Here is a 10677-nt window from a genome sequence, read left to right on the forward strand (position 1 = left end):
TAACTTGGGATGCCATCCTCATCTCCATGGTAGCTTTAGCCTTTCTAACTGCCTCCCTACAACTGCGAGCTGAGGAGGTATACTCCTCTTTAATAATCTTTAGTGTCTTCCAGCCAGCTCATGTGGTGGAGCAGGCAGCTCTGTGAGGCTGGGCAAGGTGCAGGCCTCACGACAAACTCTGGTGGGCTGAAGGATGGGGAGGGGGCATGGGGACTGCCACTACACAGGACCTGGTCAACAAAGGCAAGGGCATTGGGAGGTAAGGCAGATTTTAGCTCCTGGACCAGGTGGGAGGTTGCACATGTCATGGGTAGACCCATGAGTCAAGCTAGCACAGTGGGATCCACCCACACCCACCTATCATAGATCAGAAGGTCTCCAATATGGGTGAAACCACCCAGGATTAACCTCTGTTGCAACTGGGGCACCTCTGCCATCGGTACCTCCAGTTGGGGGTTCCAGAAGAGAGGCTTGATGAGCAGGTCAGCACTCTGAGAGAGTGTCATAGGGGACTTGGAGGCAGAGACCAGCCTCCAGGCCTGGCAGAGGTCATAGTAGAAACCTGGCAGCCCTCACAGGTCCTGCAGTGAGAAGCCCTGAAGGCCAAGGATCTGCCAGTCATATTGAAGCCCCAGGAAGCAGCAGAGTAAGGTGCACCCCAGTTGGCCCCATGCTGCATGGCTAGTGACACCGTATAGCAGTCACTGGCTGCAGAGCCTGAAGTTGGAATGTCAGGACCTGGCTGTGCAGGCAAATGATGTCCAGGCCACCGTCCCTCAAGGAGAGTCTTAGGGCCTCCACAGCAACCCAGTGGTGTTTTGGCCAGAAAAACTCCAGTGCCCAAGCCAGGACCTTGGGGGGGCGCTGGCAGGGTTTGGAAGTGGTGCCACAGCATGGACAGGGCTACCTAGTACAACACCAGTGCTCTCCCACACAGGGAGAGACACTGCAGCAGGCCCTCCCATGCTTGGAGACACTCCACCATCCTTGCCTCCAGTGGGGTAGGGTCCATGGGGGACAGGTAGACCCCCAGGTAGAGCAGTGAGTGGGTGCCAGTGGGAGTGAACTCACCTGCCACCCATCACCCACCATCAGGCCAAACCTCTTGACCCAGTTGACCCAGGCATAGGAAGCTGCTGGTTATAACACCTGGCAGGCCTCAACCCACACCAGGTCACCTGGGTTCTGGACTGCAACGAGTATGTTGTCAACATATAGTGATAGGACCATCCACACCACTGGCTGTCATAACATCAACCCCCCCCACCCACCTCCGCAGGAGAACGAAGAAGGGCTCCAGGGTCTAGGCATACAGGTGGCCTGATATCAGGCAGCCTTGCCTAAATAGGATGGGCTCCATCAGGGTCCAGCTGAGCTTGACCAAACACTCTGCAGAGGTGTACAGAACCTGGAGAGCCTGCACAAAGTGGGGCCTGAAGCCAAAGGCCCACAGCTTGCCTATGAAGTACCCATGATCCACCCTGACAAATGCCTTCTCCTGGTCCAAGGACAGGAGGGCAAAAGACAGGCCTTCCCAGCATGCTATTTCTAGGAGGTCCCAAACTAGGTACAGGTTGCTAAAGATGAAATGTCTACACCTGGTTGGGATGGATCACTTCCATCAGCATGGACTGCAGGAAGAGTGAAATGGCCTTCACTGCCTCCTTGTAGTCCATGCAGAGGAGGGACACAAGATACCAGTTCATTAGGTCATGGGGATCCCCTTTCTTTGGCAGGAGGGTCAGCACGGCCCTCCAGCATGACAGGGGTAGTTCCCCACTTCCCTCAAATTTGGCCCAGATCATGGCAAAGTCCAGGCCAGGGATTCCTCAGAAGGCCCAGTAGAACTCCACAGTCAGCCCATCAATGCCCAGTGCCTTGTTGCCAGGCATCAGGCAGAGGGCGGCTGAAAAATCAGCAAGAGTGAGAGAAGCCTCCAGATGGTCCTGGTTGCCTGTGCTGACCTGTGAGAGTCCCTCTTACAGGGTCTGACAGGTTTGGTCATTTGTAGGATCCAGGGAGAATAGCTCTTCTTAGAAGGACTGTGTGCACTGGCACATCTCACCTGGATCCATGAAGGGGGTGCCATCACCCACCAGAAGGCAGGTGATGTACTTCTTGGCTCCCTGCCTCCACTCCAGGGCTTAGAAGAAGTGGAGGAGCATCTCCCGAAGGAGCTGGACACATGGACAGACAAATGCACCACAGGTGCAGTGGTCGTCCAGAGGACAAAGCTCTTCCTACCTCTCCCGACATTCTCTGCAGAGGGATGGGTTGGTTGGGTCGGTGGTCAGGCACCTCTCCAGCTCTAGGACTTCCCACTCAAGCTGCTCCTGAACCGTCTCCCTCTGCCGGGCATGCCCTGAATGTAGCTATGGCAAAAAAGCCAGATGTGCATCTTCCCCATACCCCACCATCTCTGAGCTGAGGGGAAAGCTTCCCATTGCTCCTGCCAGGCAAGCCAGAACTCCTGGAAGACCTCCCTGAAGCCCACATCCTCCAACAGACTGGCATTGAAAAGCCAGTAGGCTGACCCTGGATACCTAGGCCCTAGTGTGGCCTGGGCCCAAACAAGGTGGTGATCACTGAAAGGGGTCAGCTGGATGCCAGAGGAGTGGGTCCTGGCAAAGAGTGGCAAAGAAATATAAACGTGGTCCAACCAAGAGTGGCATGCCTGCTCTTCTTCCACCCTCACATAGGGGAAAGCAGGGGGGTCGGCAGGGTGACAGGTATGCTAGACGTCCACCAGAGAGTAGCCCATCAGGATCTCCCCAAGGATGCCCACAGTGACCTGGGTCCACTCCCTTCCCAACTGGTCTCACATGGCTCTAGCTGCCCCTGGTTGCAGATCCAGGAGGAGCTGGGCAGAGTTATTTTGCCCCAAGTGGCACAACATACCCCACAACAAAGTGCATGTCCAGGCACATGCACTGAGACAAAAAGCCCCAGCTAAACTTTGTGCCACTCCTATTTGAGCTGCTGCAAGTGCACGTGTCTGCATGTGTGGATGTGCCCAATAGAGACATGCTTGTCTCAATGAACTGTGGTGGAAAGATCATAGTCAGTAAAAGCAATAAAATGCTTTAGGAGGTAAAACTCTGAAGACAATGGAAGGAGATACAGGATCCTATATAGCATAGAAAGGCTGTCTTTAGGTATTCCTGCAAAAGCTAGATATGAAATTATGGAAGCATTGATGTATTGTGTAATGGCTTCAAAAAATAAAAAAAAATAAAAAGAAGATTAAATTCCGTGGCTTCCTTTCTCCTGCCACCTAAAAAGATGCCTATGAATGCAACTGTAATGAGGGGAACATTTCATAGGAATTATTCCTGATTTACCCCAGTGACTTAAAGGAAACAAAAGTGGGTGACTTCTTATGAAGAAGTCACAGAAGTCAAAGAAGTGACTTCTTATGTCATGGTCCCATCTGGCTGCACACCTTGCTAAGGGATGAATAGTTACAGAATAGTTCAGCTCATTGGAGCTTATGTAGATAGTGGAATGCACATTATTCTTGAGGTGTTGGTGTATGAGCACCTTTTTAGGTCATATCGTAAATGCATTACTCCTGATGAGGGTCATATATTCCAGAATATGGTATGATCTAATGCTGCTCCAGTGGAGAACATCTCATATCGTTATTTTCCTCCTGCTCCCCTCAACATTTGGAGGAATGTAGATTTAAGAACTTACAATGTCTAACATTTACATGTATTTGTAGTGCTTAGGTTTTTTAATAAGATGTGTGATTTCTCTAGAATGTCTTAAAGGTTTGAGCTGAACTTCCTGTATGCATCCTGTATTATTATTATTATTATTATTATTGTGTTGTTGTTGTCACTGTTGTTGTCATTGTTGTTTTGTTACTATTAATCCATCTATCCACACTGTCAGTTTGATAGACTGCCTAGTAGCTCTACTTGTCAGATGTTTATAATTATCTACATGTTCATTTTCATTCCTACAAAAGAATTGACTTATTAAATGGAATCGAATTACCATACCAGAGTATCTGAATTGAACATGCAGGGGCTCTTTGACCATCCTCACTTTCAGGGGCTATTCTTTGGAATTGTGCTCTGCCTTTTTGTTGTTGCCATCAAGGGCAATTGCCTGATCATCCTGGCTATTGTCTTGCACCCACCTTTGCACACCCCCATGTACTTCTTCATTGCTAACTTGGCTCTAATCAAAAGTCTTTGCACTTCTGCCATTCTCCCCAAAATGATGCTTTCTACCTGAAATGATGCAGAACCTGATGCTTGGTAAGAAAACCATCCTCCTTCGATGGCTGCATGGCCCAGCTCTTTACTTTCAGTTTGTCATCTGGAACAGAGCTTGTGCTCCTTACAGCCATGGGTTTTGACTGGGACATGGCCATCTGTCATCCCTTGCGCTATGTAACTGCCATGACCAAGAGTGTTTGCATTACATTAGTAGCCATTGTCTGGGCAGTTGGAGCAATCAGTTCCTTGGTGCACACCTTGCCCATGCTTTGACTAAATTTTTGTGGGCCTAACATCATCCAGCACTTCTGTGAAATCTCACCTCTGCTGGCTTTGTCCTGCAACTCAACCTATCTCAATGAAATCATTGTCTTCATTGCTGATGTCTTTGCAGACATTGGGAACTTCCTAATGACCAGCATGTCCTATGGCTTCATCACTATCAGCATTCTGAAATTCAGAGCTCTGAAGGAAAACAAAGGGCCTTCTCTACATTTTCCTCACATCTTGTTGTGGTCACCCTATACTACTCTGCCATTATCTATACCTACTTTTGGCCAACATCCAGCTACTCACTGGATAAGGACAAGATAGTGGCCATCCTGAACTCACTTGCGACTCCTACACCGAATCCTCTGATCTACGGTCTGTGCAACAAGGAAGTCAAAGTGGCCTTGAAAGCAGTGATTTATTCTCTAAAGTTCTTCTGATTAAACTTCTTTTCCCCCAAACAAAATTAAAACCAGTTTCATTAGTAGGCATATTTGAAGATCTCCATCTCCATATGCACATTCAATGAAGCATGACTCTTCCTCCAGACACTAACATGGCTTTCCTTTCCTCTTACTCTCTTCTTTACTGCTCATAATACCTTGAGGCCTTGGGTTCTTGCAGGATCCTGAGACATATGGTTTGTGGTAGTTTTGCTACCACAGGGATCCCCCTAGTTGGACAGATTCAAACAATAGTTGATAGGCTAAGAAGTGAAGCAATGGTTCTCCACTTTGGTGGTAGGGGACATTATTGGTCACAGCATTATACTAAAGGTTCCAAGTGCCTCCCTTGGGGTGCCTCACGTCTGGCCAACCACCTTCCTGGAGCACACCTGCTAGCCTGGGGGTAGGGATGCCACCACCCAGGGGTGGGCTTGATTCTGGCACTGTGCCCCCTGGGAAACACAGACCTAGTAGCCCTTGAGGGTACTTGACTTACTTCAACAACTTGGTTACAAGGAATAGGGTTGGAATAGGGTACAGAGTTGAGTAGTATCAGAGAAATCCCATAGATGCGCGATCAAAGGCTACTCCAGCCACCCTCTTTGCTCTGAGTTACTGCCAGCTATATATCTAATTAGATCTCAGGTAGCTTACTCCTGGGTATCATCCAGAGGCAGGTGGAGATTCCCTCTGGCGGTAGGCAGTTCATTGATCATGAGTTTTGAGAGAGAGAGCAAGTTTCAGATGGTCCAGCTCTTCTCTCTCTCTGAGTCTTCCTCATGGCTGCTTCTACCTCCTCCCAGGCAGTCCTTAACTTATATAGCTTTTTATGACCTCATTTACTTGACCCAATGAAGGCCAGCATTTGCTGGCTGTTAGCCAACCAATTTGAAATGCATTCCTGGTTGCTGGGTAGACTGGCGTCTCTAGCCCACCAGGGAGCCCAAGCCCCTCACCTGTAGCAAAACCCCCAGTTTTTCTTGTTTTTCTTTTAAATCGCATTCCCTCCCCTTCCCCAACCATTTCTGACTTTGTCTCTTCCTCTTATTCCCTATAGATAAGTATAAGTAAGCCAAAATGTAGGATAAGCTTTAACATTTTATTTTAGTTAGTAAATTTTATTTCTCTCCCCTCTGCAAAGAAGTGCCTTGCTATTTTGATATAGATGTCCACTGTTTTATAAGTGATAATTATTATGTTTGTATTGATTTTTTTTTACTGCTTTTATATTGTCTGATTACTGTTTTACCTATATATGTAAGTTAGCGAAAGTCACGTCAAGTTTCCATCTTGTAATGTCAAGCCTCCATCTTATCCCCATGCCCGGTTGTGTAACCTATGACTTACACCTATCCCTCCTATTTAACTTGGTTCCTGGGTGAATGGGGATGAATGAGCGTGCTTGAGAGATAATGGCAGTAGTTCTAAAAATAGCTCCCTCTGAATGACCAAACCATCAACATCAATATCTGAACCAACGACCTAGCCATTAGAAACACCCTCAACATTCAAGAAACAAAAGATGAGGCAACCACCATTGTGCCAAGGCTGCACATGCTCAGTAAGAACACCTGGAACCCTCTGGAACAGGACTGCCCTTGCCTGGACAGGCCTTCCCCATAGGAGATCAGAAGTAGTCTGCCCCATAAAAAGGGGTAGTGAAGACTGACTCCTTGGGGAATGCCATTTTCATCTGGACCATACCAGCCCCATGTCACACCACCTATCCACCCCAGAGACCTTGCCAACGATGCCCCTCTGGACAACACCGAGCTGAAGGAGACCCCAAATGGCCATCGAGGACCCACTTTCAGCCTGGGATAAGTAGCTATCACCTGCATATTTCCTCCTCCAATTTGGACTCCCCCTCTCCTCCCAGACTTCAGCCCCTGCACCAAGCCTGTTTAACCCCTGCTGCCATTGCCTGTGTGTGTGTGCACAAAGGAACCAATAAAATATTGTGTCACCATCTCCCCTGTCCAATAAAACCACTATCATTTGTAATCCCAAATTGGGTTATGTTTTACTGAGCCCTGGTTCTTTCCCCGTCTTAAATTCCAGTCTCTGTCTCTCTCTCCCTCTTGGCTCCAGCCCCCCATTTTTCTGATCTCTCAATTCTGTCTCCCCTGTCCGGCCACCTCTCAGCTCCTCACTGTCCCATCTCTGTTCCCCTTCTGCAGCCTCTTGGCCCCGTTGCTTTCTGCAGGCTCTCAACCCCACTCCCACCACTTATTGCCTCCTCTCTGTCCCTCTTCTGCAGGCTCTCAGCCTTGCTCTCACCACTTCTTGCCTCCTTTCTGTTCTCCTTCTGCAGACTCTCAGCCCTTTTGCTTTCTGAAGTCTCTCAGCCCCGCTCCCACCACTTTTTGCGTCCTGCCACCTCTCCCCAATCCCTGTCTTTCTCTGCCTTCTCTTTCACTCTCTCTCTCTGTGTTCTCCAACCTCCTTCCCCTGCAGCCCCACTCTCAGTTTCCTGTCCCCACGTACCTCTCAGCTCCCCTGTAGCCTCCTTGCTCCAGCTCCAGCCTCTAGGCTTCTCCCCAGCATTGCTCCTTTTCTCTGCTGGCTTTCTGCTTTCAATTAACATCAATTAACCTTAAATTACCCCAACTACCCTCCAGTCTGCCGTTCTAATCCCAGCACCAGCAGCTTTCATCTCAGTCTCCACCAGCAGTAACCTAAAGTAACCCCAAGCCTCAGCGCCTCAGCCCAGCTTTCTCTAATCTACTGGTTCTAATCCCGACTTTCACCCCCTACTTTCACCCTCTCTCTCTTACCTTAACCTTCCCCCAGGTATCCCAAGTACACCAAGCGCATACATATACACCACAACACCCAAGTTAGGAACTCACCTGTGTGTATGTGTAGGTGACTGGTATGTATGTGAACTGATATACATGTATGTCACTGTGTGCATGATATACGAATTAGTGATCCGTATATGTGTATTGGTCTAATTTCTTTTGGTCTGGATAGTGTGTGTAGGTGCTTGAATTGGTGATAGGTGTACATTTGCCTAGGCTTGTAATTTTGGATGTGTATGCGCCTGAATTGGTAGTGTGTGTGTGCACACCTGGTGGGGGTGCATGCACCTAAAGTGTGTGCATGCGCCTAGTGTGGGTGCATGCACCTAATTGATTTTTGAGTGTGTGCATGTGCAATTGTACACCACACCCTCCTGTCTAACAGTGCAATATTCAGATCCTGAGGGTTGGCCTGACCCCATGAGCAACACACCCAGGTACGTGATGCCAGTCACGTAGGCAGAGGGAGCAGGTATCCCCCTCCCTCAGGAATGTATCCAGGTCAGGTTACCTAAAGAGATAGGGTAAGGTGTGTACCCTCTGCAGGGCCCATCCTAACCAAATTGTCACAGAGCAGAGTTTTGGGGGAGAAACAAAGGTGACCTTCTGCCACACAGCCCACCAACTATCATCAGGAGATAAAACAGAAGCAAGGCCTTGGAGATGGTGCTGAAGTCAGCAAAGAACCAGTGATTGACCAAGAGTACTTGATTTCATGGTCTTACACATGAGCTCTTAGCAGAGAGACATGTACATGAATGAAATGCATAGGTGATTCCATGCTAATGAAGTAAACCATAAACTGAGGAGGAGCTTGAGATGGGAGGAGAAATGGGTGGAACCCGAGGAGGGACATGGGTGGAGTGAATGTTAATGAGCATAGTCCAAGGTGTATAAAAGGTGAAAAGAACTAATGTTCAGGGCTGCTCCCCATGTTCACAGGCTGGGTGTCTGAAGGAGCTCGCCCGAAGCTGTCTCCATTTTGAATAAAGCTGTTGCAAGCAATGTGTGCAAGTAGTGTTTGCTCCCTGCTTGCTCTGGCTAATGAGTAACAGGATCCATAAGCATTTGGGTTGTCATCTCCCTAGTCATTGGGTGCCACATGGAGTCAGGGTCTAACACAGGGGTTTCTGGGAAACTGCACCTCAAAGTGTTCAGAGCCAAACTCATGACATGTGTAAGTCTGAAGGCGCAGGGGGATGAAAACTTCAGGCATGGTAGCCCCTACTTAGGACATGAATCCTGCCAGCTTTCAAAGAGATAAGTGCAGGGGTTTCTGGGAAACCACACCTCAAACTGTTCAGAGCCAAACTCGTGACGTGTGATTTTATGTGTGTATGTTAAGGCAGAGCAGGATGAAAACAGCAGGGATGCTAATCCCCTTCTGAGTCCATGAAGCCTGCCAGATTTCAAAGACATAGGTGCAGGGGTTTCTTGGAAACTGCACTTTGTCATGGAATAGGATCTCTAGAGATGTCTGTGATACCCACAGTCCCTGTGACCTTGCCAGATCTGCCCAGTAGGCACATTCTCTTCTTGCCTGCCACCACATCTTCTTGGAAAAGATAATAGATAAGGAGACTGCCCTTGAGCTTCAGCTCAGTCACAGTCCTAGTGGACCCCAATAAACCCTGTAGATTCTTGGACCCCTTGCTGGGACCTGCTTTAAGTAGGTGCTTCAAGGGGACACCCTAAGCCTTATGGGCTATATGTGTGGCTCCTACCACCCCTTACCACACCCCATGCCTCACAGAGAGTATATTGATATTGTCCCTGTAATGAAGTGTAGGTCTCACTCTACCTTCTATTGTGGCTGGGCTATCTATGCCCCTGTCACTGCACCCTCACTGGTGCTAGAGCCTCTACATGACACGGTAGTGTGCCTCAATGAGGTCTCCTCCCTTACAGCTTCATCCCGGTCCACCACTTTAAATAACAACAGATAAGCAGCACAGTAGCACTAGCATCTCAGCAAGGCAAACTGTCACAGAGCCTTTCTTTTTCTTCCTGCAGGAGCTTCTTCTCCAGCAGCTGCCAGAAAACTCCTCATGCCAGCCCCAGCCCCGGGGCTTACATGTGCCTAAGGCCCTGCTTCCTTCTGGTCAGTTGACCAGGGACAGGTGCTAGGGGTGTAGGTTGTAGCCGTGTTGGTCTAAAGACATGGTGGACAAGGTTTTTTGGGTCAATCTGATATCTTTTAGTAGACCAACTGAATAGTTAGAGAAATATATCTTAGCAATCTTTTGGGTTGAAAACCCTTTGTCAGGCTGAGGAAGCACCTGCAGTTGGTATGTGTCCTTTTCCTGGATGGAAGGAATAGTAAAGAAGCCAGAGGCTGGCTTGCAATGCAGGTAAGAAAGCCAGTCAGGCACACGTGTATCCCGCACGCACGTGTGCCCCTTAACCAACTGACTGACCGAAGGCAGCAGCGGCGGCAGCGGCAGCAGCAGCAGCAGAGGAATCGGCAGCGGGGGCAGCAGCAGCTGATCCCCTGAAGGTAAGTGGGGCAGACCCGGCGCAGCTGAGCCGGATCCGGAGGGGAAGCCCCCCGGGTCCCATATACCTGAGCCAGTAGGGAGCCGCGCTCCTGAGCCGTGCAGTGTGAACAGTGTGTGCAAACAGGCGTGCTCTGTAAAAGCGCGCCAGCATTTGCACAGGCGTTCGCGCCGGCGGGCAGGAAGGGCCAGGAGTGAGACTCCTGTAGGGGTAGGGCGAAGACACCAGACAGATCTACAAACAGCAGCTTACTGAATGGGGTCTACGAGGAGTGCTGCTAGGGCCTCTGCCCAGGGGGACAAGGCTAACCAGGGCTGGTCTGAGGCCTCCACCCAGACCGAGCCCATGGGGGACCTGATGTCCCCCTACCTCCTGGCCTGTGGGGGATCCCCAGCAGGGTCGGGGGGGGCAGAGATTGGGGGCCCCCCCACC

The 10677-nt window shown here is 49.5% G+C and overlaps 1 pseudogene; it reads left to right on the forward strand.

The window, feature by feature from the left end:
- Positions 1-206: 206 nt before the first annotated feature.
- On the forward strand, positions 207-4939 carry LOC102386891 (annotated as a pseudogene).
- Positions 4940-10677: the final 5738 nt, after the last annotated feature.

Source organism: Alligator sinensis, unplaced genomic scaffold (assembly GCF_000455745.1).
Source record: "Alligator sinensis unplaced genomic scaffold, ASM45574v1 scaffold949_1, whole genome shotgun sequence".
NCBI lineage: Eukaryota > Metazoa > Chordata > Crocodylia > Alligatoridae > Alligator > Alligator sinensis.